The sequence below is a fragment of the Puma concolor genome, chromosome D4 (genome assembly GCF_028749965.1).
Source record: "Puma concolor isolate L17-30 chromosome D4, mPumCon1.1.hap2, whole genome shotgun sequence".
NCBI classification, from domain to species: domain Eukaryota; kingdom Metazoa; phylum Chordata; class Mammalia; order Carnivora; family Felidae; genus Puma; species Puma concolor.
The window spans coordinates 76138873-76159658 of NC_141679.1; positions in this window are offsets into that span (position 1 = coordinate 76138873).

The window sequence follows — 20786 nt, forward strand, 5'->3', positions numbered from 1 at the left end:
GCTAGGAAAGTGCTTTACCTAGAGTGACAGCTCAATCAGTCGTTGTAGAATAGATTAGACATGGAATAATTTTGATCTGTGAATGGGCAACACATTCATCCCCTAACATCTAACTGTCACTAAGTTTAAGATACAGCTTTCCTTGTATAAGAAGAATTCCATGAGAGTTTGAGATATAGGGAAAGAGTAAGAAGAAAGGAAACACTGAAAGATGAAGGAATGTTACAGAAAGACCAAAGGCTTTGGAGTTAGATCTATAATCTCAGTATTGCCACTTACCTGTGTATACCTTCAGGCAAGTATCTTAACTCTCAGGTCTTATGGGGGTGTTAAGCAGATTGAGGGCAATATTATATGGTAATAAGCATTTAGCACAGTGCCTTGTCTATATATAATACATACTCTAAACACTTTTTCATTCAAATGAGAGAACTTCAAGAGCAAATACAAAGTTGTAAGGAAGTATAAAGTATCTGGGGGGAAAGTTTAAGGAAGATCAAGTATCACAGGAAGATATGAAGTTGAAAGAGTAATTTGGGACCAGATCTTAAAGAGCCATTAAAGCCATTCTAAGGGTCCATATCCTCTTGCTACAAGGGGTTTATAACCAATTGGGTCTTTTACAAACATATTGTAGGGATAAGCAGGGAAGAGCCTATAAGCAGAAAGATGTTGGAAAGCTACACAAAAATGGAGTAGCATTTACAAAGATAGTTTCCCCCTAATTTGACTTTAGTAATGGCTGATAGCAAAAGTGTCTGGTGCCCAAATGAATAAAACCTGAACCACTCCGAGTTCCTCCAAGACACAAATCTTTATCCACTGCATGGTTGGAAAAGGGTATGTGTGTGTATGTGAGTGTGTGTGTGTGTGTGTGTGTGTGTGTGTGTATTATGATAGATTAGCCTTTTTGGACTGTGGCCACACCATAGAGGGTTTTCTAATGTATTTTGAGTTCTAATTGGCTACAGCATTTGGAAAAATGTACAGCAAATTGCTCCGTTAATCAAGGTAAATCAAGCTGATGTCATGGATGCTAAATATATGTCTTTGCAGTAATACTACTTACATGGCTGGAACCAAGGCTGCTGTCAGTATTTCCACTTGACAGCCCTGCATTCTCAGAAGGAGCTCATGGCTTATCTCTGAAAGCACTCAGTGGTCCATTTCCGAGGCTGGGTTCCCAGGTCCGTCTTTCCACATCTAAGAAAGGGGTCTTAGGAGAGGGCGAGACTGCCTTCTTATGTACAAACTCAAAGGCAGTGGGAAGGAGGCCACACCACAAAGGCTAGGAAGACAGGGAAGTAGATATCAAAGGCAGATGATTTCAAGAAGCCAGAAGGACCCTGGCATGCCACATCCCTTGGCTGGTGAGGGAATTTAGGGATAGCAGAGAACTTTACTGAGATACAGAAGATCATAGAATGGAATAATGCTTAAAGGTCATCTGGTCCTCTTGACAAAACCCCTGAAGCACAGCTACAGAAAAGAGTTTACCAAAGAACACACAGCAAGTTAGTTTCAGGGCTAAGATTAAACATTTGGTGACCTGACTTCTCATGCAGTGCTCTTTCCAAATTATAGAAAACATTGCTATGCTTTTTTTTCCTTTTCCTTCTTTCTTATAATCCCTGATATTCATTATTATCCCTAATGCTCACTATTAGCCAGGCTGTGTTATAAGCACTCCATATTATTGCAACCATCTGAGGTTAATATTACTTTTATTCTCATTTTAAAAGTGAAGAAATGGATATGGAAAGAAGGGAGGTAACTTAGCCAAGGAAATCCTTCTAAGGAGTGCCCAAAAAAAGAGACTCAAATTTGAAAATATGTAACTCATACGCCTATGCCCTTCATCATCATGCTAAACATCATTATCAAGTTTCCATCATGTTTCCAGTCTTTTAATATGGTGCTATTTACTTCATACACAAGATTTCTAAGCTTCACAATGATGCTCAGAGGCATAGATGATGAATCTCTTACAAGATGAAGTGAAGCAATTTGTTGAAGGACACAGCTAGATCCAGCCATAGAACCCATGGATATTTCTGGGAGTCTGATAATGGAGATAAAAGACAGAACTAAAACTCAGCTGGGTCCCTGAATTCTTTTTCCTGATCTTGACCAGGTTCCTTTTCCTCTCTGGGCCCAGTTAGCCATTTGTATCACGAAGACGCTGAGGTTCCTGGCTCAGTGGTCAATAGTGGTCTAAGGTCAATAGCAACAGCAGCAACAACAAAGCAGAGGGAGAAAGAAATCCAAGAATACACATGAAGATCCTCTAAAACCATGAAAGATGACTGAAAGAAAGGGTTTGGGGTGAAAAAAGGGGGTAAAAAAATTCATCCTCAGGTCAGTTTTGGAAGGTTATCCGTGGCTTGGGTGGTGCCCCATCAGGACTAGATCAAAAGCAGAAGAGTGTTGCAATCAGCTGTTTGTGTACAGATGCTGGCCTCCAAATTCCCACATGGGAACATCTGCTGGGGACATCCACTTGACAAATAAGCAGGCAATTAGGTAGCAGATCCATCTGTGCCAAGAACATGGGACCACCAGCAGCGGAAGGCTGCAACAGGGGGAGAGGGCCATGCTGGGAAAGATGCTCTTATGTTCATATGAAAGTCAGACTATTGATGGCAGAAGAAAGATAGGATCAGGGATAGAATTCAACAGAGAAGATCATTTGCTTCTTGTTTTGCCGCATGGCTTCATGATCCTCAGTCTTTGCTCTACATTATAATCATCTGCAGATTTTAAATACCTGATGCTCAGGCTGTGTCCCAAAATGATTCAATCACGTTCCCTTACAATGAGGCATAAGCAACAGTGTTTCCTGAGGTTATCCCAATGTGCAACTAAGACTGAAAAACAATGGTCCGGTAGTCTCCAAATCTAACCACTAAGGTTGGTGACACAAAGACAGTGGTCTACATAAAGCTATCAGCTTTATTCCATGATGCTTCTCTTTGAAATATGTGTTTTGAGTTTATAAAATCCTCATTTCAGTGGTCTAGGACTCAAGCAAAGTCCATCTACTCTGTGAAACAAATATAAACTACCTTTGTATCATCTGGTACCAGATGATCTTAAATAAGTTGGTTCTCTCTCCACAATTCCATTACCTTATCTGTTTTGGAGTGTTCACTGGGGAGTAAAATGTGATTACATATAATCAAATGTTTAAAGCAAGCCTGGAACACAATAGTTACTCAATAAATGTGGTTGAATTACAATCCAAGGTGTGCATGCGCATGCGCACGCGCACACACACACGGAACAATTTGGGCAAGTCAGTTTGGACACTGTTCTTGATGCTATCAGTACACTATAGCCAATTGATCACCAATCTTGTAATTTATATCCTCAATTTTTTTTTTAAGTAGGCTCCAAGCAGAGACCAACTCAGGGCTTGAACTCAGAACTCTGAGGTCAAGACCTGATCTGGGATCAACAGGCAGATGCCTAACCTACTAAACCACCCAGGCACCCCACCCCCAAATATTTTTAAGCCCATTTCTTTCTCTGTAGTCTCACTGCTAGAGTTAATACTCTCATCATCTCTCACCCAAACCACTGCAGCAGCTGAGATCTAAAAGCTCTGTATCCCTAACCTTTGTAGAGCTGAATGTGTTCTATACACCACAGATGGAGGGATTCACAACAAACAAGTATCACCCCAGCTCAGAACCTTCCAGAGATTCCCTATTATCCACAGGACAAAGACTAAGCTCTTTGATGTAGCATAGAAGACTCTCCATGACCTGTTCCTGTTGATCTTTCTATACTCACATTTATAGAGCTTTCCTGTCTACCTCTCCTCCTCTCCTACCATAACCAAGTCCATATCCCAATGCTATCAATCTTTTATTTTCCTCAGCATACACTTAGATGTTCTACACATCAGACCCTTTCCTATCCTGTTTGCTCATCTCAGAATTCATTTCTGACCTTCATTCATCACCTAGCTAACATCCATCTATTTCCTAAGCTCAACTCAGGCACTCCTTTCTTCAGGAAGCCTTCCCTAAATCCCTTGGCCTTGGTTTACATTAGGTGCTATACCTTGCACTTTCCCCTACCATTTCACATTCTGCTAGAATTTTCCAACACATTTCCATATCTCATCCATTAGACTGTTAGTTCTTCTATGACAAAGGCCTTTCCTGATCCCCTACTATATATACTCAGGATATAGAAGATATAGATACTACTTTGACCCATAAGAGATGCACAGTCATTTATACAATTTCAGCCCAGTGAACCTGAGACACTGTAGCGAGTTTTGTTCCCAATGAAGAGGCTCTGTGCTCTTTCATGGTTTCTCTTATGCTTACCCATGGGGAAAGGCCATAACTGGGGGATCTGTGTTCAAATTCTGCTGGTCAGTCAGTTCCTAACTAAGGCCAAGGTCCTGAAGGCAGTCCTCTGGGAATCTTTTTGCAGACAGGAATGGAGCCACGCAGGAATAGATCTCAGCCTTATTTCTTTCCCCTGAACCAAACTGGCTCTGAGTAATGCCTTTGCGATCTTAACCACATCCTCTTCTTCCACTGCCAAAAAAGGGGGTGGCTAGAGATAAACCATAGCTCAAGCTCCAAGACTTCAGGGAAGGTGACCCGCTTGCTGGGTCGGGGCCATATTTTAGGAAGGCTCCTTCAACTCCCTTGGGTCTTAGATTAAACTGTGTCCTTCCAGCCTTATAAAAAATGGGCTGTCAACAGCAAGTCAGAAAATATTAATGAGGTGGGCAAGAGATGCCCCCCGAAGGGGGAGGATTGCAGAAATTGCTGAGAAAACACTCAGGAGGATGATATTTCTAAAGATTTTGCCCTCTACTTCTAGTGACTTTCATACAAAGTTACTGCTGATTCCCCCAACTGCATTGGAAATATTTAGATTCTATATTTGATTTCAAAAAATTAATCATGATTTGAATTGGAAGGGATGTCAGAGATAATCTGGGCCAATCCAAGAGCTTTTGTTTTTCCAAAGGGAAGCAGAGGATTTTGTTTTCCTGGCTGCGCAACATTTAATGTCCTCTTGTTATCCAGACTCCCATTTTCTTTTGGCGGGTCTGTGGCAGACAGAATTTGAAGATGACCCCTAAGATTCCTGCTCCCCTGTACATTCTGTATGTAAAAAACCAATGGACTACAATGGTATCTCACTCTCATAATTAGATTAGCATCAGTCAACTTTGAATTAATCAAAAAGGAGATCATTCTGGGCACGTCTGATCTAATCAGACGGGCCACTTAAGAGAAGGTAAAGTGTCAGACACTCCTGACATTGAGGATTAAAAAAACAACAAAACAAAACAAAACAAAACAAAACAAACCTGCCACGTTGTGAGAAGACAGGACCATGTGGCAAGGACCTCGAAATGGCCTCTAAGAGCTGAGAGAGATCCCTGGCCAAAAGCCAGCAAGACATTAGGGACTTTGGTCACACAACCAGAACAAACTGAATTCTGCCAACAACCACATGAGCTTGGAAAAGGACTCTAGGCCTCAGGTGAGACCACGACCCTGGCTCACACCTTCATTTCAGCCTGCTGAGGGCCTCAGCATAGAATGTAGTTACACTGTACCTCGATTTCTGACATACACAAACTATGAGATAATAAAATGTCATTTTAGCTGTTAGATCTGTGGTGATTACACAGCAACAAGCACTAATACAGAGTCCGTTTCTTTACAGTTGGTCACATGAGCAAAATATGTCACCTATAGCTTCAGGAATGGAATGTGACCCAAGCTGAAGTAAGGACCGTGCTCCATCCTCCCATCCACAGTAACTGGCTCAAGATGGGCATGTGAGTCAAATTGTGCCTATGATAATCAGGCCTAGGGCTTTTATGGGATTTGTTCAGGAAAGAACAGTGCTCTATTTTCACTGAAATTGAAGCTGGGGGCATTTAGCTCTGGAGCTGATGTCAACCGTACTGCCAGCATGTGGATTTGGGGAATGAAGCCAACATTGAGAAGAAGAGATTTCAGCAATGGAGGAAAACAGATTTTTTGATGTATCAAAGAAGTCCTGGATCAGGCTGAGCCTAAAGGAGAGATTACCTGTGGAGGTTTCAATGACATGAGGCTGGAACTTCCGCATTTAGCTTAAGATAATTTGAGACTAGGTTTTTGTTCCATGCAATATGAAATGCTCTGAAATGTGGGACAACTTGGGGCCAGAGAAGGAATATGTTGACCCAATCACACAGTTAACAAGTTGCAAATATGACATAAAAGGAACCAGATCTCCTGGTGCCCAGTCAAAAGGACTTAGCCTTATTGCTATGCTGAGTACCTCCCTGGGAACCACAAATTATTGATTTCCCAGGAAGAAAATACAACAATAATGGCAATAACAACAACTACAGCTCAGTGAGTGTTAATTATGCGCCAAGCTCTTTGTTATGAAGTATATATAGTATCTAATTTTACATTCCTATAAACTTTTTGAATTTTGTATCTTAATCATCTCTTTTAAAGATGACAAAAGTGAAGCTCAGAAATGTTTACCAACGTGAGCAGGGAAGGTCACATAGCTAATAAGTGGAGGAGCCAGAATTTAATCCTTATCTGTCTGGCTCCAAAGTCTATTCTCTTAACTATTGTGTTCATTGTTGCTAGGATTAAAGAGAAACAAAACAAACCTCGGGGATATTTCTTTATTACTTCAAATTTATTGCAAGAATATGTCATAAAGGAGGGTTTTTTTATTATTATTAATGCAGATCTGCAAAGATTGGTTTGTATTTCTCAGCCAATCAGCACTTCCATGCTTGAAGAAATCTTTAATCCCTAACATTGGATAATATTAAGTTCCACACCTCTAATTCCTTTTTATTTTAAAGATTATACAGGAAGTATTTTTGGAAGGAGAAAAATGCAACTTGCTGTGTAGGAAAAAAAAAAGTCAAATTAGCAGTGGGACACTTGTATTCAAGTCCTTATTCTGCCTAGAAATCTCCTGGGCGGATCTTGGGCAAATCACCTTTCTCCACTGGCCCGTTTTCTGATCTATAAAATCAACACATTTATGTTAAAATGGATGAAAAAGCTTTTGTGTATAGAAAATGTCTTCCATTATGAAGATACTTTGGTGGGACTCCGAATAATCCAGAAACTTTTTCGGCTAAAACAGCATTGACTTCAATTTGGATCCCTTGATGGGGTCCTGGAATATCTCTGAAATGTTCAGGCACTGAAAAGTCACTGTGCCCAAGTTATAAAAAATATGGTACATTTGTTAAGTACTTATCTGTTAATATGCTTACATCATTAATTATTGCATCTTTACTATTTATTAAACATACTTCACAAAAAGTTAATTAACTTCACTAAGGAACAGAGCATAAACACAAGATCACCTGACACCAAATCTTATCTATCTGTTCCAAGCCAAAATGTTCCTAGTTGACTCCTCCCCCATATCAGCTTCTTCAGTTTTAATTTTTATATCTTATTGTAAGTCATCTGAAGCATTATATGGAATAAGACATGGCACAAATCAAAATGAAGTAAATTATCTTGGTTTTCTGAGACAACAATACACAGTAGTGCCTAATGGGATAAGGGAAGAGCTGATTTTCCTTCAAACAATCTTTTTGGCTTTTTTTCCTTTGCATGATAAAGTCACCTTTTTAAAATAGAACTTTATTTTTAAAAACAATTTCAGATTTATAAAAAGACACAAAAATAATACAAAGAGTTCCTGTATACCTGTAACCAGTTTCCCCTATTATTAACTACTTACACTGATGGTGGTATTTTGCTACAAATAATGAACCTATATTGATACATTATTATTAACTAAAGTCCATACTTTATTCATATTGCCTTAGTTTTTACCTAATGTAGTTTTTCTGTTATAGTTTCTCATCCAGGATACATTTAGTCTTCATGTCTCCTCAGGCTCCTCTTTGCTGTGATCATTTCTTAGATTTTCCTAGTTTTTGATAATCTTGACAATTTTGATGAGTACTGGTCAAGTATTTTGTAGAATGTCCCTAAACTGGTATTTTTCTGATGTCTTCCTCATGACTAGACCAGAGTTATGGGTTTTGGGGAGGTAAAGTGCTATTCTTGTCACACTGTATTAAGCAGATTGGGTCAACATGTCTTTATTGCCATTGGTGGTGACTTTGATTACTTGCCTCAGCTACAACAGTGCCCTTTAAAGCTTACAGTTTCTACCTTCTCTGAGTTCTTCCTTTCTCCATCTGTAATCTATTGGAGCAATATTCTATATCAAACTATCCTAGATGGCTGGGAGTTATGATCTTAGCCAACAGGATTCTACGGCAGTCTGCTGACCAGGGATACTTTGGGAGCATGCGAAAAGGAGGTGTTTTGACTTTCCTGACAGTTTTTTCAAGTGCCTCCTTTACTGTAATACAATTCGCCCAAGAGGCTACACTTTGAATCTGTTGAATAGCCAATGGTTTTAAGATGGATTATATTAGCAATAGGTTGTAATATATGTGTTTTTTGGTTTGTTTGTTTTTGGGTTTTCTTTTGTTTTGTTTTGTTTTTTTCTTTTTGTTTTTGTTTTGCCATAGGATAAGGAGTCAGAGGCTGTGAATGTTGTGTTTCCCACTCATGTTACCAGGGAGAGCAGATAGGCTTTTTGCCCCTTATTATAATACCTGCATTCACATAGGACTTGAGCTTTTAAAGTCCTTTTACATATTTAATATACACCTCCAAATTTGTTCAATAAATACTTCTGAATAAATGAATGGATATGTACATTCCCAGCTCAAGGCAGTACTGTAAAGCTGAGAGTTTAGATTTACATAGAACTGGGTTTGAGCTTACAGAGCTTACGGACCCTGGGATCTTTAGTAAGAGAGATGATTTTCACAGGCTTTCATTTTTTTTTTTAACTTTTTAAATGTGTATTTATTTTTGAGAGACACAGAGACAGAATGCAAGTGGGTTAGGGGCAGAGAGAAAGGGAGACACAGAAGCAGAAGCAGGCTCCAGGCTCTGAGCTGTCAGCACAGAGCCCGACGCGGGGCTCGAACCCCCAAGCTGTGAGATCATGATCTGAGCCAAAATCGGATGCTTAGCTGACTGAGCCACCCAGGCGCCCCCCTGGGCTTTCATTTTTATAGGGTGGTCAAATGAGGGAAGAGAGTTCAATGCAACAATGCATGCAGAATAACGGACACTGAGATGACACCTTATACTTTTGTTACCATGTAGGAATGGAACATTTACCCAGTGTTTGAATTGATATAGTAAATAATGATTACAGTGCCCTTTAAAATAGTATCACACAAATCAATCTCAAAGGGAGGGGTTACTGTTACTATTATCATCACCACTTGACAAAGAAGGGAACCAAGGCTCAGAGAGGTTAAGTAAGTTGCATGAGGGAGCAGGCAAGATTTGAACTCAGTGCAGAAAAGCCCTAGATTATAATCATGTACCCTTTTCTCTTCTGGAAAGAATCTCCTTGCTGAAGTAACTGCAGTGCTCTGTTTGCAGACTGCTTTGGGTATGAAGCAGAGCCATCATTTTTAACGATTTAATCTACCACGGACTAAAATATACCAGACCCCTTCTAGAAAGAGCAGAGAGGAACTAAAAATTCCCTTAAAATGGAGATGCCTTTGTTCCTCTGGAAAAAAAAAAAAAAAGTCTCACTTTATAGCCACACTGTAGAAATCACTCTAGGGTTTGTTTAACTTTTTTTCTTTTTCTTCTTGTTTCATTCTTTAAGAGAAAAAGAGTCATAATTGCTAAGATTTATGCATGAAACTTTTCTCTGGAGGATTCTAAACAAATTTGCAGTGTTTCTTAACCTCCTCAGCCACCCCCTTGGGGTCTCTCCAAATTGCTGCCTCATTAAAGAAGGAGTGCCCTACCCAGGCTTTTGAGGAGAACACATTCAACTATTTCTCAGATGTATCATATACATAGAGATGGGCGGGAGTGGGGGATCTTCAGGCATTAGATCATCTGGTTTATCCCAACACTAGGAGGTTGTTCCCAGTTGGATATCTCTAGTGTTGTGAATGGCTGCTAACCTGAAGAACTTCACATCTGTTACTTGAGGCCAGTCCTTGAGCAGCAAGACCTACTAATGGAACAGGTATTGCTTTGTTTTTGACTTTGGGGTTTTGGGGAGTGTGTGTGTGTGTGTGTGTGTGTGTATATGTGTGTGCGCGCGCGCGCGCATGCGCGCGCACTTTAGATTATCCAGGAAAGCTTGCTAGGTGAGGATAAGAAAAACACAGAGATTATCACTCTGTACATACTATTTAGACTGAATTATGCTTTGTGATCTGGTGCTTGAGTGGGTACCAACACCTTGTGCTCTCTCTCTGTTTCTAGCCAGTGGCGGGAGAGGGGAGTTGAAGAAGAAAGAAAAAGTAGCAGGAGAATGTGGAAAGATGGAGGAGGATACCCCTCTGTCCTTTCTGCCTTTGTAATCAACAACACCCCCATCTATCTCCTAGCACAGCCTTCCTTTCTTCCCCTGCACTTCCAGTGTAACTGAGGATTTAATCTACTCAGACAGTGGTAGAATTGGTTGCACTTTCTATTTTATTGCATTTGCAGTGGGTATACAACATGTCTTCATTAACTCTCCATGACATTCAGAATAGCTTGGGATAAAAAAGACACTCAATCAAAATGGGAAAACAGTCCCCCACCCTCCCATCTCCAATCCCAAGTATCCCCCAGGGCATGTATTAATTACTGAAGATGAATGCTGGACCTTCATTCTCAGCAGGGGCTTTTAAATCCTATTGCTCTCAGTCAGGTCAAAAGATAGTGCTTCATCTTGCAAAATGGTAAAGGAGTCTCAACCTCTTGTGGAGGTAGCAGCTAATATTGGCTTTCATTACTGAGTGCCTACAATGTGCCTAGCATTATTAAAGTCTTTTCATGAATTAGTTCACATAACCCTCACACCTACCCTAGAAGACACTTTATCATCCCCATTTGCTGGATGGGGAAACTGATTCCAAACACCATGCTATTGCCAATACAAAAGGTGGCTCCCCATAGCTCAAAACAGAGGGAGGTCTGTAGTTCCTCAAAGTGATCTTGTGTCCAGGAAGACATTAGCGCTGTATCTCCATCATTGAAGCTTTACGGGTTCTCAAAACCCAGCTCATTCATCAACCTTCAGAAAAAGGTTTTCTGGCTCCAAACAACATGGAACTGTGTTTTTGTTTTGTTTTATTTTGGGTTTTATCAAGCAGGGCTATTACTGCTGTCCACAGAGGAGACAATATTCAGATGGAGTTGACCTGCCTTTCTTTAACTGCTGTGTTGCCAAAGCACCTTCTGGATACACCTCTTTTGTCTGTTGCTTTTGCTACTTTACCTGAGCAATCATCAACACTCCATAGATGAGGCTAAAGAGATACTGAGTTCACAGGGCAACACTTATACATATGTTTTCTTGGGAACACTAGTTTCGATGTTTGCTTTCAGAATAATATTTTTTGAGAAATCCTAAATATTCTCCCCCTCCCTATCTCCACTCATTATCTCAAGAAACAGATGCTTATTGAAGATTCTGAGACGTTCTGTAGAAAAAAGCAAATAAAGCAGAAAGAAAACAAAACACAAACATTTACTTTTGTTTCATCAGACTGTCTTTTCTCCTATTTAGATTTTTAAGTGTCCCTTCCCCCAACCTTGGAAATGCTGTTCACATCCTTTGGAACTATCATCTTCTAGAGAACACCTTAGGAATCTCTATACCAAGGACTATCCAAAGAGTTATCATCAAAAATATCATCACCGAATAACATGAGGATTTAACTGATTCTCCAGATAGATATATACTCTCTCTTGCAAAATCCTACATTGTTTTACCTTTAATGCTCTTATGGCTTATAGCTTAAAGATGATAAACTAAAGGCAAGATGTATAAAGATGAGATAGAGGTGAGTAATGTTTTCTATCTTGTTCCTTTTCCCCTCCAACTTGTTTTCCCTGATTACAAATGAATATGTGTTCATTATATAAAATTCAAACCTCAACCAATGTAGAATCCATATGCTCTACCTTGGGTTGTACCAGGATCTAACCCTCATTCTCTCACAACAGTGTAAACTCTCTTATAATGAGCACATAGCCTGATGACTGGAACATTGTAGGTCCTCCGGACACATGAGTTGAATAGATGAATGAGTTCTGCTTTCATTGATTTTATTCACTCAGCTGGGAGCTCCTTGTGGACAGAGACCCAAGCCTTACTCACCTTTGCTCCTCCACACCTAACAGAGTACCTAGTGTATAGCAGACACTCAGTAAACCTTTGCTTGCTACAATCGTTTGCCCTTTAGAGGTTCTTCTGGAGAAGCCACTGAAGGACGGTCTCTGCAGTTAAAGCCAGACACACTTGTGTTTGTATTCCATTCTGTCATGTGCTTGCTATTAAGTTTACTTAAGAAGGTTGGTATCTGTGTCTACTAAATGGGGCTAATACTACCTGCTTTACAGAGCGGCTGTTACACTCACATGAGAAAATATATGTAAATGTACTTTGTAAATGCTGGAGGGTTACTTAAGTTAGTTATTTTATGATTATAGAAAAAGCGGTCTATTCTTGAAATGAGCCAAGTTTATTCAAACAAGCATTAACTGAGTGTTTCTTCCGTGACATAGAGAGAAATAGATAAAGAGATAATGATAAACTGATGTGGTAAGTAGAGAGGGTCACAATTGAGGTAAGCAGAGGATAAGTTTGGAGCACAGACTTCCTGAGGACATTGAAGCTGCAAGTGAAAGGGGCGGGGGGGGGGGGGGCGCGGGCGGCTACAGGTGTGTTTGAAAGGAGTCCACTCCAGGCAGAGGGGGAAGAGCTTATCCAAAAAACAGAGATGGGTAATACATACATGTGTAGAAAACTACCACTGTTCTATAGGGATCTCAGATACAAAAGTGCTGTGATTAACTCTCTACTGCTTACTTGATATAATGTTGTGCACAGCACTGGAAAAGAGGAAGTCAAGGGTACTTTCTCAAGCATATGGCTTCCTGTCTAACATATGATAGAGCAAGGATCCCTCCCCATTAGATCTTGAGGGCTGCTACAGCTCAGAAGAGAGAAGTTACCTGACCAGGATCACACAGGCATTAGGGGTTAAAGCAAGGGTTACAACTATGGCCTGGACCAAATGGCCCTGTCCATCATACTTCCTGCCTTCATGCATATCTCCTTATCTATCCTGGCTTGAAGAGAAGAAGAGATGGGAATGCCTTTTCTATAATAAACCCCTCTTTTGTGGTGGGCTAACAAAGGATCCTCAGGGTCTGAGCTGGGTCTTTTGTTCGAAATGGCCAAGATAAGTCAACTGTGGCTGCTATGGAAGTGGGGTCCCATGAAACCTGGCTGGCTGCTTGTAATTAATCACTACAAGGCAGCAGAGAAGGAGCCCAAACTGTTAGAACACCCAGGAGGCTGTGGCTGCAGGGTTCCAACAATTGACATTTGCAACTCAGTGTCTCCACAGGAGACTGGGGCTTTGGAAACTCCAGAACTCAGCAAAGATTCTGAGGCTTGGGAGCCTCGTCCTTTTGGACACCTTACCCCAAGGAGCTCTCTAAGCCCTGACATTTGGGGGATTGTCAGAGCTTTGGGCTGCCAGAGAAAGGCCCTATCTCAGAAGCCAAAGTCATCAACAAAAAGGGAATTGAATGAGCAGGTTTTTCAGAGGCTGGAAGAGAAACTGTTTCAAAAATCTGTTTTGACTTTTGCAGACACTGCTTTTCCCTCTGGCCCCATAATTGAGTGGGGCTGGTGATACTTATTCATCTCTTAGTCTATGGCTGAGTCACCCCTCCTTCTCATCAAAATGTTATGAGTATGCAGAGAAGGTGTTTATTGAACAGTCTCAGTCCATTTTAGAGTGGTAGTGATGTAGGGGGTTATGGTTGCTCTCCCCAAGTGAATTCCAGAGAAGTCCTGCACCTAGCACCAGAGTAAGAAAACATCAGTCTATATGTAACTGATGTAGATGACTAAGGCTTTCTTTCGATAGGGTGGGTTCTGGTTTGCCTTCTTTTCTATTCCCTCCTTTCCTTCCTCCCCAGCTCCTCTCTTCTGATTCCATTTGCAAGTCCAGACTAAGTTCTACGAGAATAGTGCTGTTGGTACAGACGGTACAATATCCAAACATATTATTTATGCCCCTGAGCTCTACAGTTAAAAAGACACACCATGGGGCACCTGGGTGGCTCCGTCGGTTAAACACCGACTTCGGCTCAGGTCATGATCTCACGGTTCCTGAGTTCGAGCCCTGTGCCAGGCTCTGTGCTGACAGCTCGGAGACTGGCACCTGCTTGGGATTCTGTCTCCTTCTCTCTGCTCCTTCCCCACTCGTGCTCCATCTCTCTCTGTCTCTCAAAAATAAATAAACATTAAAAAAATTAATTAAAAAAAGACACACCTTGCAGTGGTACAGCACCATACACTTTACCAAGCGTCCTCAGGTTCAATACCTCATTCACTCTGCACTTCAATTTTGAGAAGTAAGTAGGTAAATAGTATTATCCCCATTTTACTAAAGCTGGGATCCAAGAGCAGCTGTAAGCCTGGTTGTTTCTTATTTTGTGCTGCTCTGAATTTTAGTTGGAGACATATCCATCTATTTACTCACCATCGGTACTGTGATGACCCACAGACCCTTCAAACTCAGCTTATCTAGAAGTGGCCTTATCACCTCACATCCCTCCCTATTTCTCACTCTAGTGTTTCCTAGGTAATCTGGTTCAATAAAAAGCCCCTGCTATCCAGCCAATCATCCAAGAGAGAGATCTTTCCTTCCCTCTGCAGACTCACATCCAATCAGTTACCATGTCCTATAGATTCTCTCCCTTTTTATAATCTTGTAAATCAATGTCCATTGCTTCCAGCCTAGTCCAAGCCATTATTATTGTCAGCCTCCTGACCAACCTCTATATATTGAGTTTGGTCCTGCTCAGTCCATTCTTTAACCATAGACTGAGTGTTCTTTATAACAGGAAAGTCTGATCCTATCACTTTTCCCCTCCTGTAAGTTAAAACTTTCAGGTTTCATGAGTCTGGAGGCGCAAATCCACATATTTGATTATTTGTGATCTGACTCCTATTGATTATTTGTGATTTGAATATTGGTAGTAGTTATTCTAGTCTCACTTTTATTGGGTTTCCATGTTATCCCATTTTACACTCCCACCCAAGCCATGAGACTCTTGTGTTTTAACAGATTGAAATTTCTCCTTTCACCCTGCCTCCTCCAAAAAAATCTTCCCTGAGTACCTTTCTAAGTTGTCTCCTCTAGGTTTTCATACTATTTTATACTTCCCTGTACTATGGCACTCATTCCATTACAGTGTTTTTGCTTCTGTTTTAACTCTTTATTTTCTCTGAGTTCTTTTTGAGTGCTGCACCTATAGCTTATTCAACTTTAGCTCCAAAGACTCTAGGGCCAGTCTTGCACATTGCGGATCTTTGATGGCTACTTGAGAGGCGCGGCAACCTGTCTGAGATCTTTCACTTGGGAGGGAAGGAGCTGCTACTCTTGTTTCTCCAAGTCACGTGCTGCACAGTGGAAAAGCACAACAAAACAAACAAACAAACAAAATGAGTGGCCACGTTGTAGGAAATGTGAGAATTCATTCTTTTCTCAGTTGATGGATAGGATATAGCATGTAATTTATAATACAGTGACATACAGTGGACTACCTAAATGTCTTCTATGAAGAAAGCTTTCTTAGCCCTCATCTGGTCTCCATTAGCCCTCCACTATCTTCTCTAGCTGTTCTCTTGAGGACCCATTCTGTCTGCACCCCACATTGTCCTTGTCTCTCTTGGGAGTAGAGAAAGAAGTTCCCAAGAAGTGCTGTGGTTCCTTCCTTCAGTCTTCCCTTGAGAGGTAAAAAAAAAAAAAAGTGCAGGTCCCACTAACCAGGCTCCCTCTCACCTGGCCCTCATCAAGCCCCCTACCTCACACAGAAAATGCAAATAAACTAGGGGGTTGATGTCTGCAAAACCAAATAAATTGGGTGTCTGTAAAATCAAAGACTTGGAGCAGTACTTTTCTCCCTCATCATATGCTTCCACTAATGTTTACTTAGCTAGAAGTTGTAACATAACTAAAACAGCTTTCAACACCCCAGGAAGGGCTGCAGAGTCCCACAAGGAACATCACTGCCAACAAATCTGGCATTAAATTTGAAGACTCTTGTAAAGAAGTTGCCCATTTCCTTAAGAAGAAAACTGAGGCCAGAGGGAGAAAGAATGTGCCTAAGGCCACTCAGTAACAGAGCCACGGAACTGGAATGCAGGTCTGTGGGTTCCCTATTCATTGCTCTTTTCAGCTTTTCTAAAAATTCTGAGGATACTCAAGGCTGAAAAGCCAGAAAAATGAATTCCATTTACTCTGGATCCAGAGGTAGTTAGCATCCCAGTTTGCTTTTGAGGGGTTTGGAAATTTGACTGCGTTTTGAGGGATGGGATGTTCCATTAATCATGGAAACCAATAATATGCCTTCATTTGACCAATTTTTTCAGAGCCAACACTGAATGTCCACTATTTTCCATTACATTCGTAATCTCTCCCTCTCAGGGAAGAGAAAAATAAAGCAAGCAAGGGGGAGAAAAGGCAGCAGGGTGACTCCATGCGTGTGTTTGGCTGTGGTGGAGTGGATGGCTGGTTTAAATTTGTCAGCTGCTGGCTCAGGTTTCCAGCGCCCTGCCTCTGAAGAGTGTTCCTGTTGAATTTTAAATGGGAGTAAAATTAGGTCTCCACATAAGACCTCTCATACTTTTATTTCTTTGGGTGTTCCTGCATGGCACACGAGGACGGAAAGCAGTACTGTGCGTTTGACCCTACTGAGAGCCCATTATGCTCTGAAGAAGAAATTACTCACTGCCTCGGTGTTATTAGTTGAAACACACCTAAAGCCTGGCCATGCAGATGTCAATCCTGCGCATTTGGAGGCTTTAAAACATACCAGGAGAGAAAACTTGGGCTATGAGGAATATTACCACTGATTTAGACGAATCTCGTTTTATTTTATTTTTTTAAAGGAGAAAATCAAAGGGCAGAGTAGGAAAGTAACATGACCCAAGGTCATACAGTGAGTTACCAACAAATCAAGGATGGATATCCCTGTTTCCTAGCTAAGTTTTAACTAATGACATGAGCCTTTTAGGCACTGAATGTTACTGTGGTTGGTTGCAGAGGCCCTATGGACAGACAGAACAGCGCTTAGTCCTTTCTCTGTCATTGTTTTCCACACCAAAGTATAATCTATAAGGCCTTCTGTGGTGGATTCTCAGTTTTATGGATAGTGACCTTTCCTGGGGCCCACTCTGCCATTCTTCCACGGCCTGCCCCTTTGCTCTCTCCTCACAGCGAGGGTAACCTCCGTCATCTTCCTTGGTCTTTCTTAATAGAGATTCACTCTCCTTCAAACAGGACACTGAGGCACTGTTAATCATGCTTATATTTTAATACTTTCTTGGAACTTCCATCCCAAAGGAGGGGTGAGAGGAAGGGAAGTGGAGTACAAAGGAAAAATACAAGATGACAAATTGCTGAGCTATCCACCGATGGCTAGCTCATGGAGGATGTCCCTGGAGAGACAGTATAGAATTACTATGTATTGGGGGCACCTGGGTGGCTCAGTCGGTTGGGCCTCCAACTCTTGATTTTGGCTCAGGTCATGATCTCACGGTTCTTGAGAGTGAGCCCTGCATTGGGCTCTGTGTTGACAGCATGGAGCTTGCTTGAGATTCTCTCTCTCCCCTTCTCCCTCTGCCGCTCCCCCTCTTGTGATGTGTGTGCACCTGTGCGCGCTCGCTTGCGCTCTCTCTCTCTCTCAGAAATAAATGAATAAACTTTAGAATAAAAAAAGCGGGGTGCCTGGGTAGCTCAGTCAGTTAAGCAGCTGACCTCAGCACAGGTCATGATCTCACGGTTCATGAATTCAAGCCAGGCATCGGGGTCTGTGTTGATAGCTCAGAGCCTGGAGCCTGCTTCAGATTCTGTCTCCCTCTCTCCCTGCCCCTCCTCCACTTGTGCTCTGTCCCTCTTTCTCAAAAAAATAAATATTGAAAAAAAAAGAATTACTATGTATCGCAACAGTCATCCAGGGCTGAGCCAAGAGAAAGGGAAAGCAATTTATCTGTTTAGTTTTTGCCTTCTGCTATATCTGATTGGTCATAATATTCTCCAAAGAAGTTAATTCTCCAACATGTCCACTTAGCATTATCCAACCCTGCAGAGTCACTACAGCCATCTGAGCATCTATGGATCAGTGGTATCAGAAGCCATGCAGCACCCTGGGGAAGGCCTAGGCGGTCAGGTGTCAGGAGAGGAGGTGACAGAGGGATCCAAGAAATACTAGTTCAGATCACTGTCTCAAGCAGATCTGTGTGCCAACTATAATTAAAAGCTTTTGAATATCCCAAATGGAGAATGCCGGACTCATAACTTAAAGAGAGGCCCTGAAAAATAATTTTTTTATTTGAATCCTATGGTTTTCCAAAATATATCAGCTATGTATTGACCCTTCTGCTCTTCTGTTTGGCTATCCCTCTATTCTCTCATTCTCTATCTCTCACTTCTCTCTCCTCTATATTCCTATTTCCATAGATAAAAACTCTTAACCTTAGTTATCAAAGATGCATGGATCCATCCCTCACCCCCACTGGCAAAACTAGGAAAAACTGAAGGGTAAGATTGAGGGGAGGTTTTAGAGGGTCTCCCTTTTCTTAAGTTTGTACTTAAATTCCAGTTAGTTAACATACAATGTGATCTTGGTTTCAGGTATACAATACGGTGATTCAACACCTCCATACAACACCTGGTGCCCATCACAACAAGTGCCCTCCTTAGTCCTCATCAAGTGCTTAACCCACACATGCATAACCCAACCCTGCATAACCCTCCACCTCCCCTCTGGTAACCATCAGTTTGTTCTCTATAGTGAAGAGTATGTTTCTTGGTTTGCCTCTCTTTTTTCCCTTTTAGAGGGTCTTGACAAATAAGTTTAGCAGCTTGGACATGGTCAATCTTTAGTGAAGAGAGTGCTATCCTTCTGCTCAAAGCAATTCTTACCCCACTGCCCATACTGTGTATCCTTTCTGTTCTCCCCTCTAATCCCAGTCCTACCTATTTTTCAAGATAAACCTAACTTTACTACTTCCGTTTTTTTATCCATGCTTCCATTTATGAGATGCTCAGTAGTTACTGAACATCTACTAAATTTTAGGTACAGGGTGAGTTTCTGGGAATAGAATGGCATCCTAATGCTACTTAAGTCTATCAGAGGCAACTGTCGAAAAGAGAAAATTACAATCTACTGTGAAAAGTGCTAGGATACAGGGGATACTGGGTGCCTACAGAAGGGGTCCTTGCATTGTATGGGGAAAGGTTTAGGAAAGACCCCTCAGGAAAAATGGCATCCGATGTACGGAATGAAGGATGAGAAGGGGTTAACCTAGGAAACCCCTAGTTTCCTAGAGGAAACTATGTGTAATGTCTAGGAGGCAGCTCTGTTTGTGAGACCTCAATGCAAACTGACCAACTAAAATGCTTAGAACATGAGAGGTGTGGTAATAATCAGTGTCCAAGATGATCCCTGATGATTTAGGTCTCCTGGTATTTATTTATGCTCTTGTGTAGTTTCCTCCTGCATTAAATAGGGTGAATCTGTGTAATCACTAAAATATTTTGGAAATGATAATGTGTGACTTCCAAGGCCAGGACACAAAAACCTTACAGCTTGTACCATACCCTTTCTTGGACCACTCAGTTTGAGGGCATGACAGCTGCCATGTCATGGGGACACTCAAGTGGTCCTATGGAGACAACCACATAGAAAAGAACTGAGATCTCCTGCCAACAATGAGCATTTGCTTGCCAGGCTTATGAGTCAGTTATGCTGGAAGTAGATCTTCTCCAGTCCCAGTCAAGCTTTTAGATGACTGCAACCTCAGATGACATCTTGACTGTGACCTTATGAGAATCCTGAGCCAGAATTCCCCAGCTGAAAGTGTGTGAGATAATAAGTATTTGTTGTTCTAAGGCATGCAATTTGGGAGCAATCTGTTACACAGAAACTCACCCACAGAAAGTGTGTGAGATAATATTTGCTGTTTTAAGGCATGCAGTTTGGGGGCAATTTGTTACACAGCAATAGACAACTTACAAATGAAAAGGGATATGCACTAAGACCGGGGAAGTAGACATGGGTCAAATCACATAGGCTTTTATAAGGCCTGTTAAGATGTTGGAACTTTTAGAACAACAGCGAATCATTAATGGGTTTTGAGCAGAGAAACGATGTCGTCAGGCTTACATTCCCGTGGACTCTTTGAGACCAACTATGTTCTTAAATTTCTCTTTCTACGTGGCGCTGAACACAATGCTTTGCATCAAACACAGCAAATGTAAATTTTAACTGGAGAATGATAGATTGTAGACAGTATAAGATCTCTCAGTAGCATCAAGAAAGGAGGATGTCTGGTTCCCAGACTAAGTAAAATTGATGGAATGAAACTCCAACATGCTCCCACTCCCCACCAGGCCCATATTTATGGATGAGTGAAGTGAAATGCCTGCTGTCAAGCATGTTCAATGCAGTTTCTTTATAATATAGGGGTGGGGGGGGGGGACAGAAAGAACATCTGCCTAACAGACAGATCATAACATAACATGATTTTTCCAAATATATTTATATTCTTGGTGTGGGAGTCAGAGTAATGATCTGACCCCAAAATGTCAAAATATGTGAAATAAAACTATAGAATCA